We start from the raw sequence: 16,871 nt of genomic DNA on the forward strand, positions 1-16,871 counted from the left end.
AGAAATCCACCTTTGTGATGACATTTCTTAAACGAAATGTCAGGGTTCTTTGTTTCAGCAGCATAGCCCAGCCTAACCTAACTAATACAAGAGGCTGCTGAAGAGGACTCCTATCCTAACCCCGTTTTGGAAGACCCCATTGAAAGCCTCTCAAATTCATGTGTTGATTAAAAATGAGGAGATGTTCTTCCCTAGAGCCCCAGAAAGTTCCAGATTACGAAGTTTTCCATCTCCATTCACACTCATTCCGTAACTAATCATTAAGTGCCAGGCCCTGTGCTGGCCCTGGGGACAGAGTGGTTAGCAAAACAGACACCATCTCATTTGGCTGCAGCTTTCAATCTGCTGGAGAAGACAGATGCTTAAGCCTGCCAACGAGTGCTGAATAACAGAGGTAGAAGCTTTGAAGGAAAGAAACAGGTTTCTATGACACTGTAAATCTGAAGGAGTTTAAGGCAGCCCTGGGGGGTTAGGGAAGACTTCCTGGAAATCTTGGAGCCCAGCACAGGAACCCATGGGGTCTGTCTCAGAGTGTCACCTTGCAGAGCATTTACTGTGTGCAAAGCTCCTTACCAAAGGCTTGATGCACAGTATCTTCATTTGATTGTTGTAACAGTCCTAGGAGTTGGTGCTAATATCATCCCCATTATACAGGTAAGGAAACTGAGGCTCAGCAAGATGAGGCTGAACGCCCAACGCCACTTAGTAAGCAAGTGCGGACAGGGATTTGAACTCACATCTACTGGCTCCCAAGCTAACACATGATACTTTTCTGGCCCCTGCAAACTGAGCCAAGATGGTTAGTCATGCAGGAAGTAGCCCCTCTGGAGTCCCACAGTGGGAGATCAAAACAAAACCAGCAGGCAGATGTTTACAGGTTGCCTAGAAAAGCCACCCCCTGCCACCCGCCCCCGACACACACACAGGAGCCTCCCCCCACGCCCCTCCTTTAAAGCTCTAGAGTTCCTTTTTCATTTTTATGGCCTCACCTCTCCCTCCAACCAGAGAGCTGACTTCACCGTCCTTCCAGCAGACAGGAAGGCGTGGGCGGCGTGCTACAGTAGCCCAGATGCAGACTATGGGACAGGCCAGCTCTCTCTTCTCTTGATTTTCTCCGATGCTTTCCTTTCTTCTCAGAATAGAAGCAGGAAGCCCGGACGGAGGTGCTTTGAAACGTCGGCTGGTACAGGCTAGTTGCTGTGTTTTTACAGAAGGACTAAACAGATTCCACACACATTTCCACTCATCCAGTCACATGCAGACACATGTGTACGTGATGCACTCACAGACATACACACTCTTGAACTCACACACGTGCACCCATAGCTGACACTTCTGTAGCATGTACTGTGTCCCGGGCAGTTTTCTAGGTCTGGGCCAACAACTGCCTGTGGGCCAAATCGAGCGGCTGCCCGTTTGTGTAAATAAAGTTTTATTGGAACACAGTCACCCCCATCATTAATGCACTGTCTTAGCTGCTTTTGCACCTCAAAGGCAGCACTAAATAGTTTCAACAATGACCATATGGCCCCCAAACCTAAAGTATTTACTAACTGGCCCTTCACAGGAAAAGTTTGATGACCCCATGTTCCAAGTGCTTAAAAACTCTATATATTATCAGTTATCTATTGCTGCATAAACCACCCTAAAATTTAGTGGCTTAAAAATAACCACCACCATTATTATCTCTCATGAGTCTGTATGTTAATGAGCTCTGCTGGCAGTTCTGCTGTGGAACTGAACTCAGGTCCGCAGCACAGCAAAGCCAATCGACTGATACCGGCTTGCAGTGAAGGAAAGTGCAGTGTTTATTGCAGGGCAGCGAGCAAGGAGAATGGTCAGCTTGTGCTCAAAGACCCAAACTCCCTGACAGCTTTTAGGTGAGGGTTTTTAAAGACAACATTAGGGGTGAGGGTTGCAGGGTGTGTGATCAGCTTGTGGACTTCCTCCTGATTGGTTGGTAGGGAGGTAACAGGGGGGTGTTTCAGGAATCTCAATCATCAGCCTTCTGGTTCCAACCAGTCTGGGGTCCACATGCTTGTGGTCAGCATGTAGTCACCATCCTCTACCCGGTTGGTGGGGGGTATCTTAGTTTTTGCAGAACAACTCAAAGATATGCATCAGATTGTTATCTATACCCCTTCAGAAGGAAACTAGGAGTCCTGTGACCTTATTGTTCTCACTTCTCTGGTCATTAACTGTTGAGCCTACTCTTTGGAACTCAGGGAAGACCTAGGAGACTAAAGCTTTTTCTACAAACAAAAGTGGGGACGTCGAGTGGCTTGTACTCAGGAGGGCCCTGAGGGTCCTTCTCAGTTTCAGTTCTGCTCCTTGTGATGCCAAATGGGACCATAGACCTGTCCAGGAGGGCTCACTCCCATAGTGGGCAGTTGGTGGTCCTGTGGGCTATGAGCTCAGCTGGTGTGCCTCAGTTTCCCTCCATGTGGCCTCACCATTTGGCTCTAGCTTCTCATGGCTCGGCCACTGGACTCTTCCAGGAGAGGTGTTTCACGTGTGCAAATGCAGAACTGCAGGTCTTGTAAGGCCCAGATTCTATTGGTCTAGTGCAGGTTAAAGAGGAAGCGACATGGACTCCACCTATCAATGGCAGGGGTATAAAGAGTTTGTGACCACTTTTAACCTACCACGGTAAGTACTTGTCTTCATTTTAGACATAGGAAAACTGAGACACAGAAAGGTTAAACAACTTGCCCACCAGCACCTAGTTCACCCTCATGCACACACCATCATACACACTCACTCACACAAATATGCCTGTGCATTCATAGTCACACATTACCATTATACATATATATCCATCACATATGTCCACAATTCACACATATACATACACTTACGTCCTCATATAGACACAAAATCCTCCTGCAAATTCATACATACACACACTCATATTCGCACACAGGCATTCACACATACACACTCCACCACATACACACACTCCTGGCATATACACCCTCACAGACAACCCCCCCTCAGATATGTAATCACACCTATTCACATGCATGTACACACATATGCCCACACTGTTTCCTCCCTCTCCACTGACCATAGTAATTTCCACCAGTGACTCAGAAGACCTTTTCCTCCCCTCTTTTGCACAGGGTATTGTTCTAATGCCAGAAAACCCTGCTGCTTTAGCGCCATTGTGCAAAATCTCTCTCTACCACAGCAAGGCCTATGGGTCCAGGACACTGGATCCCCAGCCCCACTTGGAATGTCCATAGGACTTGAGACCCAGGCACCTCAAGCTGATGTTGACATGGAGGAAATCACTGAGACACAGGAAGGCTAAGTATATTGCCCAGTGTCACACAGCAGAAGCCATCCCCCTGCAGCACACCCTGATCTCCCAGCATGCAGCTGGGTCAGGCACTGGGTGCTCAGTGGTGCCTGATGAATGAATGAGTTGGAAGCACTTCTTCAGTCTTGATTCAAAAAAACCAACAAAAAAAACTTCATTCTTTTAGAGGCAGTTATAGATTCACAACGAAATTGACTGGAAGGTATAGAGATTCCCATGTACCCACTGTCCCCACTCCCTCATTATCAACATCCCTCACCAGATGGTACATTTGTTACAACTGATGGACTTACACTGACACATCATTATCACCCAAAGTTTACATCAGGGTTCACTCTTGGGTTGTACCTTCTTTGGATTAGGACAAATGTCTAATGACGTGTACCCACCGTTCCAGTATCATACAGAGTATGTCCACTGCCCTAAAAGTCCTCTGTGCCCTACCTATTCATCACTCTCCCCTCCCCCAACCCCTGATCTTTTTACTGTCTCCATAGTTTTGCCTTTTCCAGAATGTCATATAGTTGGAATCATATAGTATGTAGCCTTTGTTCCGATTGGCTTCTTTTACTTAATAACATACATTTAAGGTTCCTCCATGTCTTTTCATGGCTTGGTAGCTCATTTCTTTTTGGTGCTGAAAAATATTCTGTCCTCTGGATGTACCACAGGTCATTCAACTACTGCAGGACATCTTTGTTGCTTTAGAATTGATTTTTATTAGTGGCTGTAAAGAGCAGGTAGAACAGAAATGCTCTTCAAAGCTTATAAGTCAGGGCCTCCCTGGTGGCGCAGTGGTTGAGAGTCCGCCTGCCGATGCAGGGGATACGGGTTCGTGCCCCGGTCTGGGAGGATCCCATATGCCGCGGAGCGGCTGGGCCCGTGAGCCATGGCCGCTGGGCCTGCGCATCCGGAGCCTGCGCATCCGGAGCCTGTGCTCCGCAACGGGAGAGGCCACAACAGTGAGAGGCCCGCATACCACAAAAAGAAAAAAAAAAAAAAAGCTTATAAGTCAGACACTAAGGAGGTTTTAGAGACGCACCAGGTGTAGAGAAGAAATGTCCCCCTTTCCTCCTTCATCTGGTCACCCACTGCATCTATCTTCAGCCCTAGCCAGACACTACAGCCACCTGTGGAGATTCAAAAATATAGCAACTCCTGAGTCCCACCCTCAGAGACTATGAGTCAATTGTTGTGGGCTGGGCCTGAGTATCAGGATTTTGTTAAAGCTCCCCAGGTAATTGCAGTGTAAGCTTGAGAACTATGGGTCCACTGGACTCTGCTGTAGGTAGACAATTGTTCTGGTGGCTCTAGAATAGGAGTTGAAGGTTGCCTGTTGGAAGTTTAAAACAAGTGGCTCTGGTCTGATAGTGCAGCACTGCTTGTTATGTTTATTTCACCTGAATGTGAGGGTCCAGGCGGGACACGCTCTCTTCATCTGCCTGCTCTCAAACACCATCTCCTACTGCCCATTGTGGGCAACTTCAGACATTTAGGTACTGGCTTGATACCTGGAGACATTTGGTTTTGCCGCCAGTGGGACCTGGCTTTGGCCAGGGTAACCAACACATCTCAGTTTGCCCAGGGCTTTCAAAGTTTTAGCACTGAAAGTTCCATGTTCCTGGAACATTCTCGGTCCTGGGCAAACTGGACAGTTATTTACCCTACTTTGTTCCTTCTTACAAGAAAGTGAAGACAGAGCCATAAATCCATCTAAAACACCTGTTCCCAATCTTAGCTGCACGTTGAAATCACCTGGGGAGTGTTAATAAATAGTATTGCCAGGCCTCCAGTGTTATACTCCATCATACCCCCAAGTTACTATTATACCCTCGGAGATTCTGATGTCATTGAGACAGAAACAGCCAGGAAACAGGATTTTTTAAAGTTCCCCATATGATCCAAATGTGAAGGCAGGGGCAAAGAGCCCTCGGCAAGGTAAGTGAGAATCAGCTCAGAGAGGGACCACTGAGGGAGGTGACATTGGACTGAATTCAGACTTGAGGGAAAGACGTGCCAGGCAGAAGATGCAATGTGGTTTGACTTCAGATCCTTGGGGAAGTCCCTTTGCCTCTCTGAATCTCATTTTCCTCATCTGTAAAATGGGAACCTCTCTCTCAACCAAGCATGTAAGCATGGTATTTGGCACATAACATAATTAAGACTCATGAATAATAACAGAGGGGTCATTCATTGGTGCTCATTAGGTGCTTGGCTCTGTGCTAAATAATCCTCAGCCTATGACCCCTTCGAGCCTAAGAGAGCAGTCTGAAGTTGAAGGAACCAGAGAGAGACTCCCGGTCTGTTAGGTTATTTTCGCAGAGAGCCACGCCAAGGAGCAAGTGACCCAGATAGGTCGGAAACTGACCCTGGGAATCTAGAAAAGTGCACACTGGCCCTGGATTGTTTTTTCAAAACGAAAATAGCTTTCTTGTTTGTTTTTGATCATAGAAATAATATATGCTCGCTGTAAAAATTTCAAATCACACAGAAGCATGTGAGAAAGAAGTAAAGATCTGTGGACACCCCTGTGAGCGACCCGGAGTGGGAGAGAAAGGCTGCCCTCCGAAGGCCCCTCCCCCGAGCCTTACCATCCCTTCCGACAAAAACATCAGTTCCCATGACATCATCTCCTGCCTTGAGGCCAACATATCGGGGACAATGGCAGGATGTGGACTTCCAACTTAGAATTCTGACCTCAGCTGAGTTGGAAAGGGTTTGCCCTGGAGCTGGGACTTGCCTCTGATCAAGGCCTCAGTTTTCTCAGTGGCAAGCCTGAGCTACCAACTGAACCTCCTTCTTAGGCTCTTTGCGAAGTGGGAGGAATAGATGAGTTACTAGATGTAAAGTCCTTACATTCACAAGCCTCAGTGGTGAGAGTCTCTGGTATTGTTACAGTCACCATCATCACCATCAATATGGGAAAGAATTTGACTTTTTGGTGGATAATCCCAAATCAGAAGAAGAGAAAGCAGGAGAATAGCTCAGAGTCTAGCAAGAGTTTCTAGGATGTGACTACTTTTCTTTTCGCCCTGGGATAGTTTCCCGTGTTTACTTATTCTCTCTCTTTAAAAGTGTTAGCAGTTCATTTCATCTGAAAAGGAAGGAGCTGCCTTTGATCTCTTCAATCAGCTCACAGCTTTGCCCTTCCCAAAGGCAAGAGCCACCCTTGGCTTCCTGCCACTAGGCGGTGGGGTCTAATCTGTCATCACTCCTCCATTGGGCTGGGGCAACTGGCAGGGCTGCCAGGCCCTCTGAGAAAGGACCATTCCAGGTTAACCTACAGTAGAGAGGAGAGAGGGACTTTTCCTTTGCGTCCTCTTTTCCCTGAGGCTGGTACCTCCCAAGGAGGAGGCAATAAAACGGGGGCATTTTGTGGTGTAACCCAAGGCTGGGAAGGAGACACTGAGGTCTAGGGGGGATGGGCTGGCAGCATGTGTAGCGAGGCTGCGCTCACCTCCACACTGTGAAGCCTGCGTCCTGTGAACACCTGCAGCTCCGCCGGAGGACTCTTAGCCAGCTGTGGCAGGACACTGCACCCACATGCAGTACCAGCAGAAGTGCTGGAGAGTTAGAGCCCCCAGCAACCCTCAGCCTCCTGAGGTCAGATCCTGGCTTTCTGATTCACAGGCTGTGTGATCTTCAGCAAGTTACTTAACTCCTCTGAGCCTCAGTCATCACTGTGGTGAACATTCCTTGTCTGAGTCTCCTTGGGCGGTGGGCAGGAGTTTCTCAAGAGCACATTCGTGAGGTCCAGAGGTGCTGAGTCGTGGGGTGGGGGCCGCCTCAGCATTTTTAGTGAGGACGCTGTGCCGTGATTAACAATTCACACTCCCATCAGTAGTGTGTGTGCTCCCCTCCCCCCGCCCCCCATGCTCTGGAAATACCTTATAAATGGAATTACAACATTTGTGTTCTTCAGCTTGCTTTTTTTCTCACCTACCATATGTATTGGAAATTTTTCCATATCAAGCCATGTAGATATGCCTCTTTTTTTTTTTTTTTTTTTTTTTGCGGTATGCGGGCCTCTCACTGTTGTGGCCTCCCCCGTTGCGGAGCACAGGCTCCGGACGCGCAGGCTCAGCGGCCATGGCTCACGGGCCCAGCCGCTCCGCGGCATATGGGATCCTCCCAGACCGGGGCACGAACCCGTATCCCCTGCATCGGCAGGCGGACTCTCAACCACTTGCGCCACCAGGGAGGCCCGATATGCCTCATTTTTTAAAAACCATTTTTACTGAATTATAACATAATTATGGAAAAATGCACAACACGATGAATTTTCAGAGTGAAAGACACCTGAGGAATCAGTCCTTCAATCCAGAAACAGACTGTTACTTTCATCCCAGAAGCCCCTTGCCTGTGCCTTCTTTCTCCCAACAAAATGGGTTTATAAATAATATGTACTCTTTTGTTTTTTTGGCCATGCCCCACGGCATGCGGGATCTTTGTTCCCCAACCAGGGATCGAACCCATACCCCCTGCAATGGAAATGCGGAGTCCTAAACACTGGACTGCCAGGGGACTCCCAATATGTACTCTTTTTGTGTGTGTGTTTTCATGTTTGTGAGATTTATCCATGTTGTTGCATGAAGCAATATTTTGGCAATGTCTGGAGACAGTTTTGGTTGTCACAAATTTCGGGGGCAGAGGTGCAACTGGCATTTATGGGTGGCACCCAGGGACATCCATACACATCCTACAACTCACGAGACAGTCCCCCACTACATAGACTATCCGGCCGCAAGCGTCAACAGTGCCCACAGTGAGAAAGCCTGGTGTAGGCCAGGCTGAGGAATTTGGATTTTTTTCTAAGAGTGGCGGAGGCTGAGGAAATCCTGGGTTACATGTGAATTCATCTTAACCAGACTAGTTCCCAAAGTGGCTGGGTCCTCTTCCATTCTGTGGGCATATCATCCTACCAGGTCCCATTGATTAATTTCATATTGTTTCCAGTCTTTTGGCCATTATACCAGCACCAGAATGAGAACCCTTGTAACCGTCAGTTTGAGAGAATATCTTATTTGGATATAAACACACATACTCTCTCTCACACACACAGTTACTCTTTCTGGAGACTCTGTACAATGGGAATATAACCAAAATTTAATTTAAATGTAAATTTCCTTCCTCCGGCATGTTTAACATCAAACTGACTTACAGAAATAGCTCCTGTCATCTTGGCTTCTGCCACGGATTCACATCTTGTGTAAGTGGACACACGATCTGGAAAGATAAACAGGAAACCCCTGAAGGCATGGGAAACTCTGCTCCTCGTAGAGCTGGGACCTGGAAAAGCTGAGTGCCAGCCCAGTGGACCCTGGGGACCCAGAACTGACCCTCCTCTCTGCCTGCAAGTAGGATTGACCCACACTGGGAATCACTTACATTTTTTTCCCCCTAAATATTTCATCTGAACTAATCCACTTTGAAAGTAATCTCAGTGCCTTTTATCTTTGTCTAAAATTCCAGTAACAGGTAATGTTTTGATTTCAAATGTACTGCTTTAACCTATATATAGTTGACATATAACTACATAATATGTCTTGACTATTTTTACCTATGTTTCAAGTGGCTGGATTAATAATTTTTTTTATGTGAACTCTAAATGTTACAGGACAATAAAGTCAATAGAACAGAAATTTAAAAATGCATATAGCATAAAGGAAGACTAAGCCTAGCCTCTGTTCTATCCAGTTACTATGAATAAGAATGGAGGGCCTCCCTGGTGGCGCAAGTGGTTGAGAGTCCGCCTGCCGATGCAGGGGATGCGGGTTCGTGCCCCGGTCTGGGAGGATCCCATATGCCGCGGAGCGGCTGGGCCCGTGAGCCATGGCCGCTGAGCCTGCGCGTCCGGAGCCTGCGCGTCCGGAGCCTGTGCTCCGCAACGGGGGAGGCCACAACAGTGAGAGGCCCGCATACCGCAAAAAAAAAAAAAAAAAAAAAAAAGAATGGAATTTAGCTATGAGCTTTCTGGTAGCCAAAGCAAAAAGGGAAACACAACACATCACACCATTTCTTGTTTTCTAATCAAAGGAAAATGACACATCTTCAGCTGAGATAATTATTTTTTGACCCTAAGTTCTGAAAGAGCAAAATGTACAAAATTTAAATTTATTCTTTCTGTTCGTGTTTCTATCTCTGCTCTTCTTCCTTGCGCCCATACGGCGTAGATGCACTGTTGTTGCTATCACAAAATGATAGCTGCCACGTACTGGGCTAAGTGCTTTTCACTTGGGATATTGTCCTCATTGTACAGCTAAGGGAACTGATGCTCAAAGAGGCTAAATAACAACCCCCAACTCACACTTGGCCAGTACTGGAGGTGACAGGCGGGCAGGGTAGTCCTCTGAGAAGGTAAATAACGTGTCCAAAGTCACACAGCTGGGCAGTGTCAGAGGTGGGATTCAAACAGAATTGAGATGCCTTAGATATCTTTAGCACCTGCTAAGTGCCAGGCACACCTTAACGCATTTTGTGTAATTGTGAAGGGGTGTAGGTGGAAGTTGATTTGGGCTCAATTCTGTCTCTTAATAGCCACATGACTCTGGGCAATTATTTAACTCCATTGAGCCTCAGTTTCTTCATCTAAAAAATGGGTAGATAATAGCTCCAGACTCAGAGGGTATTGTCGGGATTCAGTGAATTGATGTCTGGGGAGGGCTTAGTACCAAATCTGGCAAGGAGGGGGCCCATTATTGTCAGCTTTTGATACCAAGAATCCTTGATGATAAAGAAAATGTGGTATATACATATGATGGAATACTATTCAGCCTTAAAAAGAAGGAAATCCTGCCATTTGCAGCAACATGGTGGACCTGGAGGACGTTATGCTAAGTAATAAATCAGACCACAGAAAGTCAAATGCAGCATGATCTCACTCATATGTGGACTCAGACATAGTCAAATTCACAGAAGCAGAGAGTAGAATGGTGGTTGCCAAGGCCTGGGGGCTGGTGGTCCAAGGGTTTCAGTCATGCAGAATAAAGTTCTGGAGATCTACTGTATAACATAGAGCTCATGACTAACAGTGCTGTATTATATACTTCAAAATTCACTAAGAGGATAGATCTTATGTTAAGTGCTCTTACCACAAAAGAGAAAAAAAATAAACACAAAAGGGGCAGGAGGAACTTTTGGAGGTGATGAATGAGTTTATGGCATCGACAGTCATGTTGGTTTCACGGGTATATACTTATCTCCAAACACATCAGGTTGTATGCATTAAACATCTACAGCTTTATATATGTATGTGTGTGTATAAAGAATCCTTGGTGAGGCAGGAATGGCCAGTCTGCGCCTGAGATGGGGTCAACCTCTCTTCCCATTTTTATAAGCCTTTCTTCTCCCCAGCCTGCACTTTCCCAGCTCTCTGACTGCCCTGGGGATTGAGGGGAAACAACCAGAACAGGGACTAGAGTTTAATACACTCCCTTTGAAGTGGCTGGAAGGCCCCAGCTATGAGCTGTCTGCAGTAGTTTTCACTGCAAGCTTCACAGTAATACCTTCCGCTTTTATTTATATTACATTTCCCTGTTTACTAAGCCCTGTTGCTACACGCCCTTATCTGCCTGCCGATTGCCTCACTTCACTTCTCTGCCAGTTCTCCTGCCAGTGAAGGGGCAGGATTCTCACCTCCATTTTATAGATGAAGCAGAGAGGTTAAGTGACTTCTCCAAAGTCACTCAGCAGAGTAGATACAGAACCCAGCTCTTCTGGTTCCAAGATCAGGGTTTTCCTCTACCGCTTCCTGCTGCAAGCCAGCAGTTAATAAACCACTTCTGGAAATAGTTGAGAGCCAGAGCCAGAAAAAAGCACATTTTGAATTGGCCGAGAGGGATTTGAAAAACAACACATGTCAAATCCTCAGCTTTTCTCCTGATGTGGCTGCTGGTTCCTTGTCCTTTGCTCCTCTTCATGTTTCTCTGGCTACCTTCACTTTCTCACCCAGAAGCAAAGCAGCAGACTGGTTCATTTGTTCATTCATTCATTCACTCACTGTTATGGACTGAATTGTGTTCCCCTCAAAATTCATTGTGTCGAAGTCCTAAGGCCCAGTACATCAGAATGTGACTGTATTTGGAGATAGGACCTTTAAAGAGATAATTAATGTAAGATGAGGTCAGATGGGTGGGCCCTAAGCCAATATGACTGCTGTCCTTAGAGGGAGAGATTAGGACACAGACAACAGGTGAATGGAGAGGCGACCATGTGAGGCCACAGGGAGAAGGTGGCCATCTGTAAGCCAAGGAGAGAGGCCTTAGGAGAAACCTGCTGACACCGTGATCTGGGACTTCCAGAACTTTTCAGAAAACAATGTTTGTTGTTGAAGCCCCCCAGTCTGTGTTGTTTCGTTACGGCAGCCCTGGCAGACTAATGCACTCATGTATTCCTTCATCACACTCTCCTATACATCTTGCCACTTGCAGGTATTTGCTTAACTGTCACCCAGTGAGGTTTCCTAACCACCCTCTTTAAAATCGCAACCCCACGTCCCCGTGCCTCATACCCACTAGTTTCCTTTTCTGCTTCATTTTTCTCTGTAGCACTTATCACTATCTGGAAATCCATATATTTGCTTATTTCTGTGTTTATTGCCACCCACTCCCCACACTGGTATAGAAACACAGTGAGGGCAGGGATTTGGGGGTCTGTTTAGTTCACTGCTGCATCTGCAGTGTCTCGGTCACAGAAGATGCTCCATAAGTGGCGCCCCCCACCCCTCCTGGCTTGCCATCCATGGCTTGCAGAATTTTGAGTTGCTCTTTTAGAATTATGTGTGTTTGCCTTTAATTTTACCCTTTTAGATGTCTTTACAAAGGTGAAGATCAGCATGGATGAGAAAAGCAGGAACATGAGAGCACTTTCTGGGGTGATGGAGATGTTCTGTATCTTGATAGGGGTTTGGATTGCGAAGCTGTGTGCCTTTGTCAAAACCCATTAAGTGGTGTACTAAAGATTTGTGCGAACTACCATTTGGAATTTTACCTATACACAAATATTGAATTCTGGGGAATAATAATCTTGCTGAGGAGAATTTAGGAGGAAGTGAACTGATATCTGCAACTTACTCTGAAATGTATCAACACTCAAGATGGATTAACAGATGGAAAGCGGGATGGACACATTCGAGTTTATGTGATCACTATAAAATTCTTTAGACTTCTTGGTATGTTCAGAAATTTTTATATTAAATTTTGTAGATAAAAATCATGAGCAAGGCACTCTATCCTTTTGTGGGGAGAAGGGTGCACAGGTTCCTTGAAGTACCATTTTCAGAGTAGTTTTCACCATGCTCCTGGTTTCCTTTTCCTTCTTGAGTAAAGTGTTGCAACACTGGTGCCATTGTAACTAGAACTGTGACATCCAATTCATCTCAATCTGTCTCAATTTATAAAGTGGATTGCAGGTATCTTAGAAAGCCCTATTGTAGTTTTAATATTTATACCAATAAATTTTTCTCTCTTGGAATCTGGGGACACGTACCACTCATTCAACTCACTCACTCACTCATTTATTTATTTCTTCACCCATTCATGTCTCCTTCTTCCTTCCCTTCTTCCTCCTTCCTCCTTCCTGTCTTTCTTTCATTAACTCCTTTAATCACCCATTCATTTAGAATGCCTCACTGTTATAATTAATTAATGTCAGACAAGTGAAACAAGGAATAATGCTTTTTCATATTAATAATAACATGTTAGAACCTACAGTCTATGTAGTATCATTTTAAATAATAAGGTTATTTCTACTTCTTTATCAAGTTACACCTGGATAGGGTTGCCAGATTTAGCAAATAAAAATTCAGAACCCTAGGTGAATTTGAATTTCAGATGAACAACTAATACCTTTTTAAAATGTATTTATTGCCCCATGCAATATTTGGGGCATATTTATACTAAAAAATCAGTATTTTTCTGAAATTAAAGTTCAGCTGAGCTTCCTGTATTTTTTTCTGGCTACCCTACACACAGACTCACCTCGCTTATACTATCTGTAGAGTACAAACCTGGGAAACATCACTGATTTTTAAAAATATTTTGGAATAATTGTACATTTATGGAAAAGTTGCAAAGATAGTATAGAGAGTTCCAGTATACCCTTCACTTAGTTCCCCAATGTTAAATTTCCCAAAACCATGGTGTATTTGTCAAAACTAAGAAATTCACATTGGCACAGTGGTACTCACTAACCTCCAGATTTTATTCGGATTTTACCAAGTTTTCCACTGATATCCTTTTCCTGTTCCAGGATCCAATCGAGCATAACATATTGTATTTAATAACTCTGATTTTCTTTTAAAGTTGCATTTTTTTGGAAGTGAGGTCAAGTGTGTTTATCTGCCTTTTCTTATAAAAGGGCAACTTTCTGTGATTTTTTAAAATGATTATCTTAAGTTTTCATAGGTTACCAAAATGTTTGCACGAGATGCACAGCAAAAAGAAGAACGTAATCTGAGGCACAGATTACTTCCTAATACATTTTTGTTTTGTTACAATCTGGGTGTTCTGGTGGGAGTGCACTGCAGGTGTGAATATCTCTTCATATCTGAGCTTCAGTTAGAGTAGTAATATTATTTGCTGAGCAATTACTGTGTGTCAGACACTGTAATGTTATGATTATGATGAAATCATGAGCTCCATGAGGACAGAGACAATCCTTTACTCATTTTTGGAGCCACAACACTGTATATGGCATATAGTCTGCGCTCTGTAAACATTTACCAAATAAATGAGGTACATAACTGTTCTCCCCAGGTCCATCACCACCAGTTTAACAGGTTTAAATGTTTAGATTTTAGATTAGTCAGGTGAGGCTAAGTTATGTAGTGGTGATAAGTGAATCCCCGAATCTCAGTGGCTTAAGAAGACAAATGTTTATTTCTCGTTCCTGCTACACATCTGAATTAGGGTAGAGGAAGCAGGGGTGGGGCTCTGCCCTACTCAGTCACTCAGAGGCTCAGGCTGACAAATATTCAGACACCTCCACCTCTGCACTCTTGGTCGCCAAGCCAGGGTAAGAGAGAATGGAAGTTTGCATCCTGCTTCTTCATGACACTGGTCACTTCTGCTAGAGCCCTTTGGCTAGAACTAGTTACGTGGCCTCACTTAGCTGCAGAGGGGCTGTGAAATGTAACCTTCTTTGACCAGCCCCTAAAAAGAGGGAACTAAAAGGTGACTTGGTGGACCCATGGCATTTTGTGCCATGTTTAATCACTTTCCTTGAAGTGGAGCGCACTTGTGATATGTGGCTAAACAGTTCCAAGGTGGAAAGAAATCGTCCGTTTCTTTTTATCTGTTTATTTATTTTTGGCTGCGTTGGGTCTTCGTTGCTACGCGCTGGCTTTCTCTAGTTGCGGCGAGTGGGGGCCACTCCTCGTCATGGCGCGCGGGCCTGTCACCGCGGTGGTCTCTCTCGTTGCGGAGCATGGGCTCCAGGCGCACAGGCTTCAGTAGCTGTGGCACGCAGGCTCAGCAGTTGTGGCACGTGGGCTCAGTAGCTGTGGCACGCGGGCTCTAGAGCGCAGGCTCAGTAATTGTGACGCACGGGCTTAGTTGCTCTGCAGCATGTGGGATCCTCCTGGACCAGGGCTCAAACCTGTGTCCCCTGCATTGGCAGGTGGATTCTCAACCACTGCGCCACCAGGCAAGCCCAGAAATCATCCATTTCTCTCCACTTGCCTGAACTCCCAGCAGAGATTGGCACAAAAAAGGTGCATTGTCAGGGCTTGTGGAATGAATAAATACAGGAATAAACCAAATGAATGATCATCTAACTTTTTGCTTGGCTTTGAAAAGCACACACTCTGAGTCATAGTTAATTCCCTCATTCCCAGGCTGAACCCTTTAAAAGATCCTAATTAGATTCTTAGAAGAAATAATATCCATCAGACAAACAAATGACAGGAGGTTGCCTGTGGAGCTAAACTCCAGGCTGAGAAAATGTAATAAGAGGGCCTATGCCTCTGAGGACTAGACAGATATGAGGGGGAAAGGTCATGCCAATTCATAGCAGGCACCATGCCCAGGAAGAGTGTCCTTCAAGGATCAGCACCTATTCGCTGCTAGTCTGACAAGGAAGAGGCATCACTTTTATGTGACCATAAGGACATACTTTGTTTCTGAAAAATTAAGCTCCAGAGAGTTCTGGGTTGTTGACAAGGGTGTTTTACAACCAAAAGGGCTGTATTATGGGCAATATGGGGAATGTCAGAACCATCTCTACGCTGCAGTTTGGCAAAGCACCAGCAAGGCCTCCTGGGAAAGCATGACACCTTCCTGTACTGGCCTATTTGTTATTCTCCTGTGTGAATACACATGGTTTGTCACAGTATCATAAGGTCTCACAAGGGACCTCAGAATCATTCCAGAACAAACAGCTCAATTTGCAGATGAAGAAACTGGAGCCCAGACAGATTAAACTTAGCACCGTTTGATATCTGTGGCTGGGCAGGTTGTGCACTGCACAACTTAGAGGGTGCTCATAACACAGGTCCCATGCGAGTAGCGCCTCCTGGAGGTGTGAGGTTTGATCGTCCTACATCCTTCCATTGTGAAGAAAAAATTATCTCCTGCTGCTTTGAATGAAAAATGTGTATACATTTCAAGTATCTTTGAACTGAGATGATTTTTAAATGATTAGATTTCCAAAATTTTGAAGAGTCGCATATTTGTTTTCTTTCTGAAAGTCAATGTTTCATTGCAGCTAAGAGCTCAAACTCGGGAATCAAGGGACAAATGTAATTTGACCATTAATTAGCTGTGACCTTAGGCAAATCAATTTACCTCTCTAATATCAGGCTATTCATTTGTAATATGGACAATGTTACCTACAATTTACCTATCCTCCCTATTTTTTTGCCTACTCTGAATTAGTTCCGGGTAGGAGCGGGCTCACCTTAGACTATGGATCACTAAGCCAGTCAGTTGGGAAATACTATTCCCTGCTGTCCCAGACGTCTTTGCAACTAGGGGTATCCATGTGATCCTGTTTTGTCCAAGGGGAGTGCTGCTTTCATTTCCAGGAGATTCGATGCCACTTGAGTTCCTTTCATTCTTTTACAGAGTTGATAAGTCTTGGAGACTGTGTCCAGCTGGGAAGAGAATCCATCTGCCAAGCTCTGAATCAGAAATCAGAAACCCAAGTTCTCACTCCAGCTGTGCCAGTGGTCCTGTTGTGTGAGCCACTTTTCCTTTGGGGATCTTGGTTTTCTCATGCAAAGTGAAGGGGGTTGGGTGGTGCCTGAGAGTTTATTGATTTATTTATGTCCACAAAGAGGACTCTTCAGACGTCATGCCTGACCCCACTGCCCATCACCCTTTTAGTTCCTCTATGAGGGGAAGGTGCTAGTCGGCTCCCTGAAAGTCCAGGACACTCCCTGGGCCATGGGTCACTAGTGGGAGGGCTCACTGTATGGCAATGGCTGCAGCTCTGTTCAGCCCCTCCCCCACTCCATGAGGCTGGGCAGGCTCCAAGATTTATATTCATGGATGGGGGCGGGGGATTAAGAAGCCTGTTTTATTCTAGAGCTTAAACTGAGTGCTCCTTTTTT

This window comes from Mesoplodon densirostris, chromosome 16, assembly GCF_025265405.1.
Source record: "Mesoplodon densirostris isolate mMesDen1 chromosome 16, mMesDen1 primary haplotype, whole genome shotgun sequence".
NCBI classification, from domain to species: Eukaryota; Metazoa; Chordata; class Mammalia; order Artiodactyla; family Ziphiidae; genus Mesoplodon; species Mesoplodon densirostris.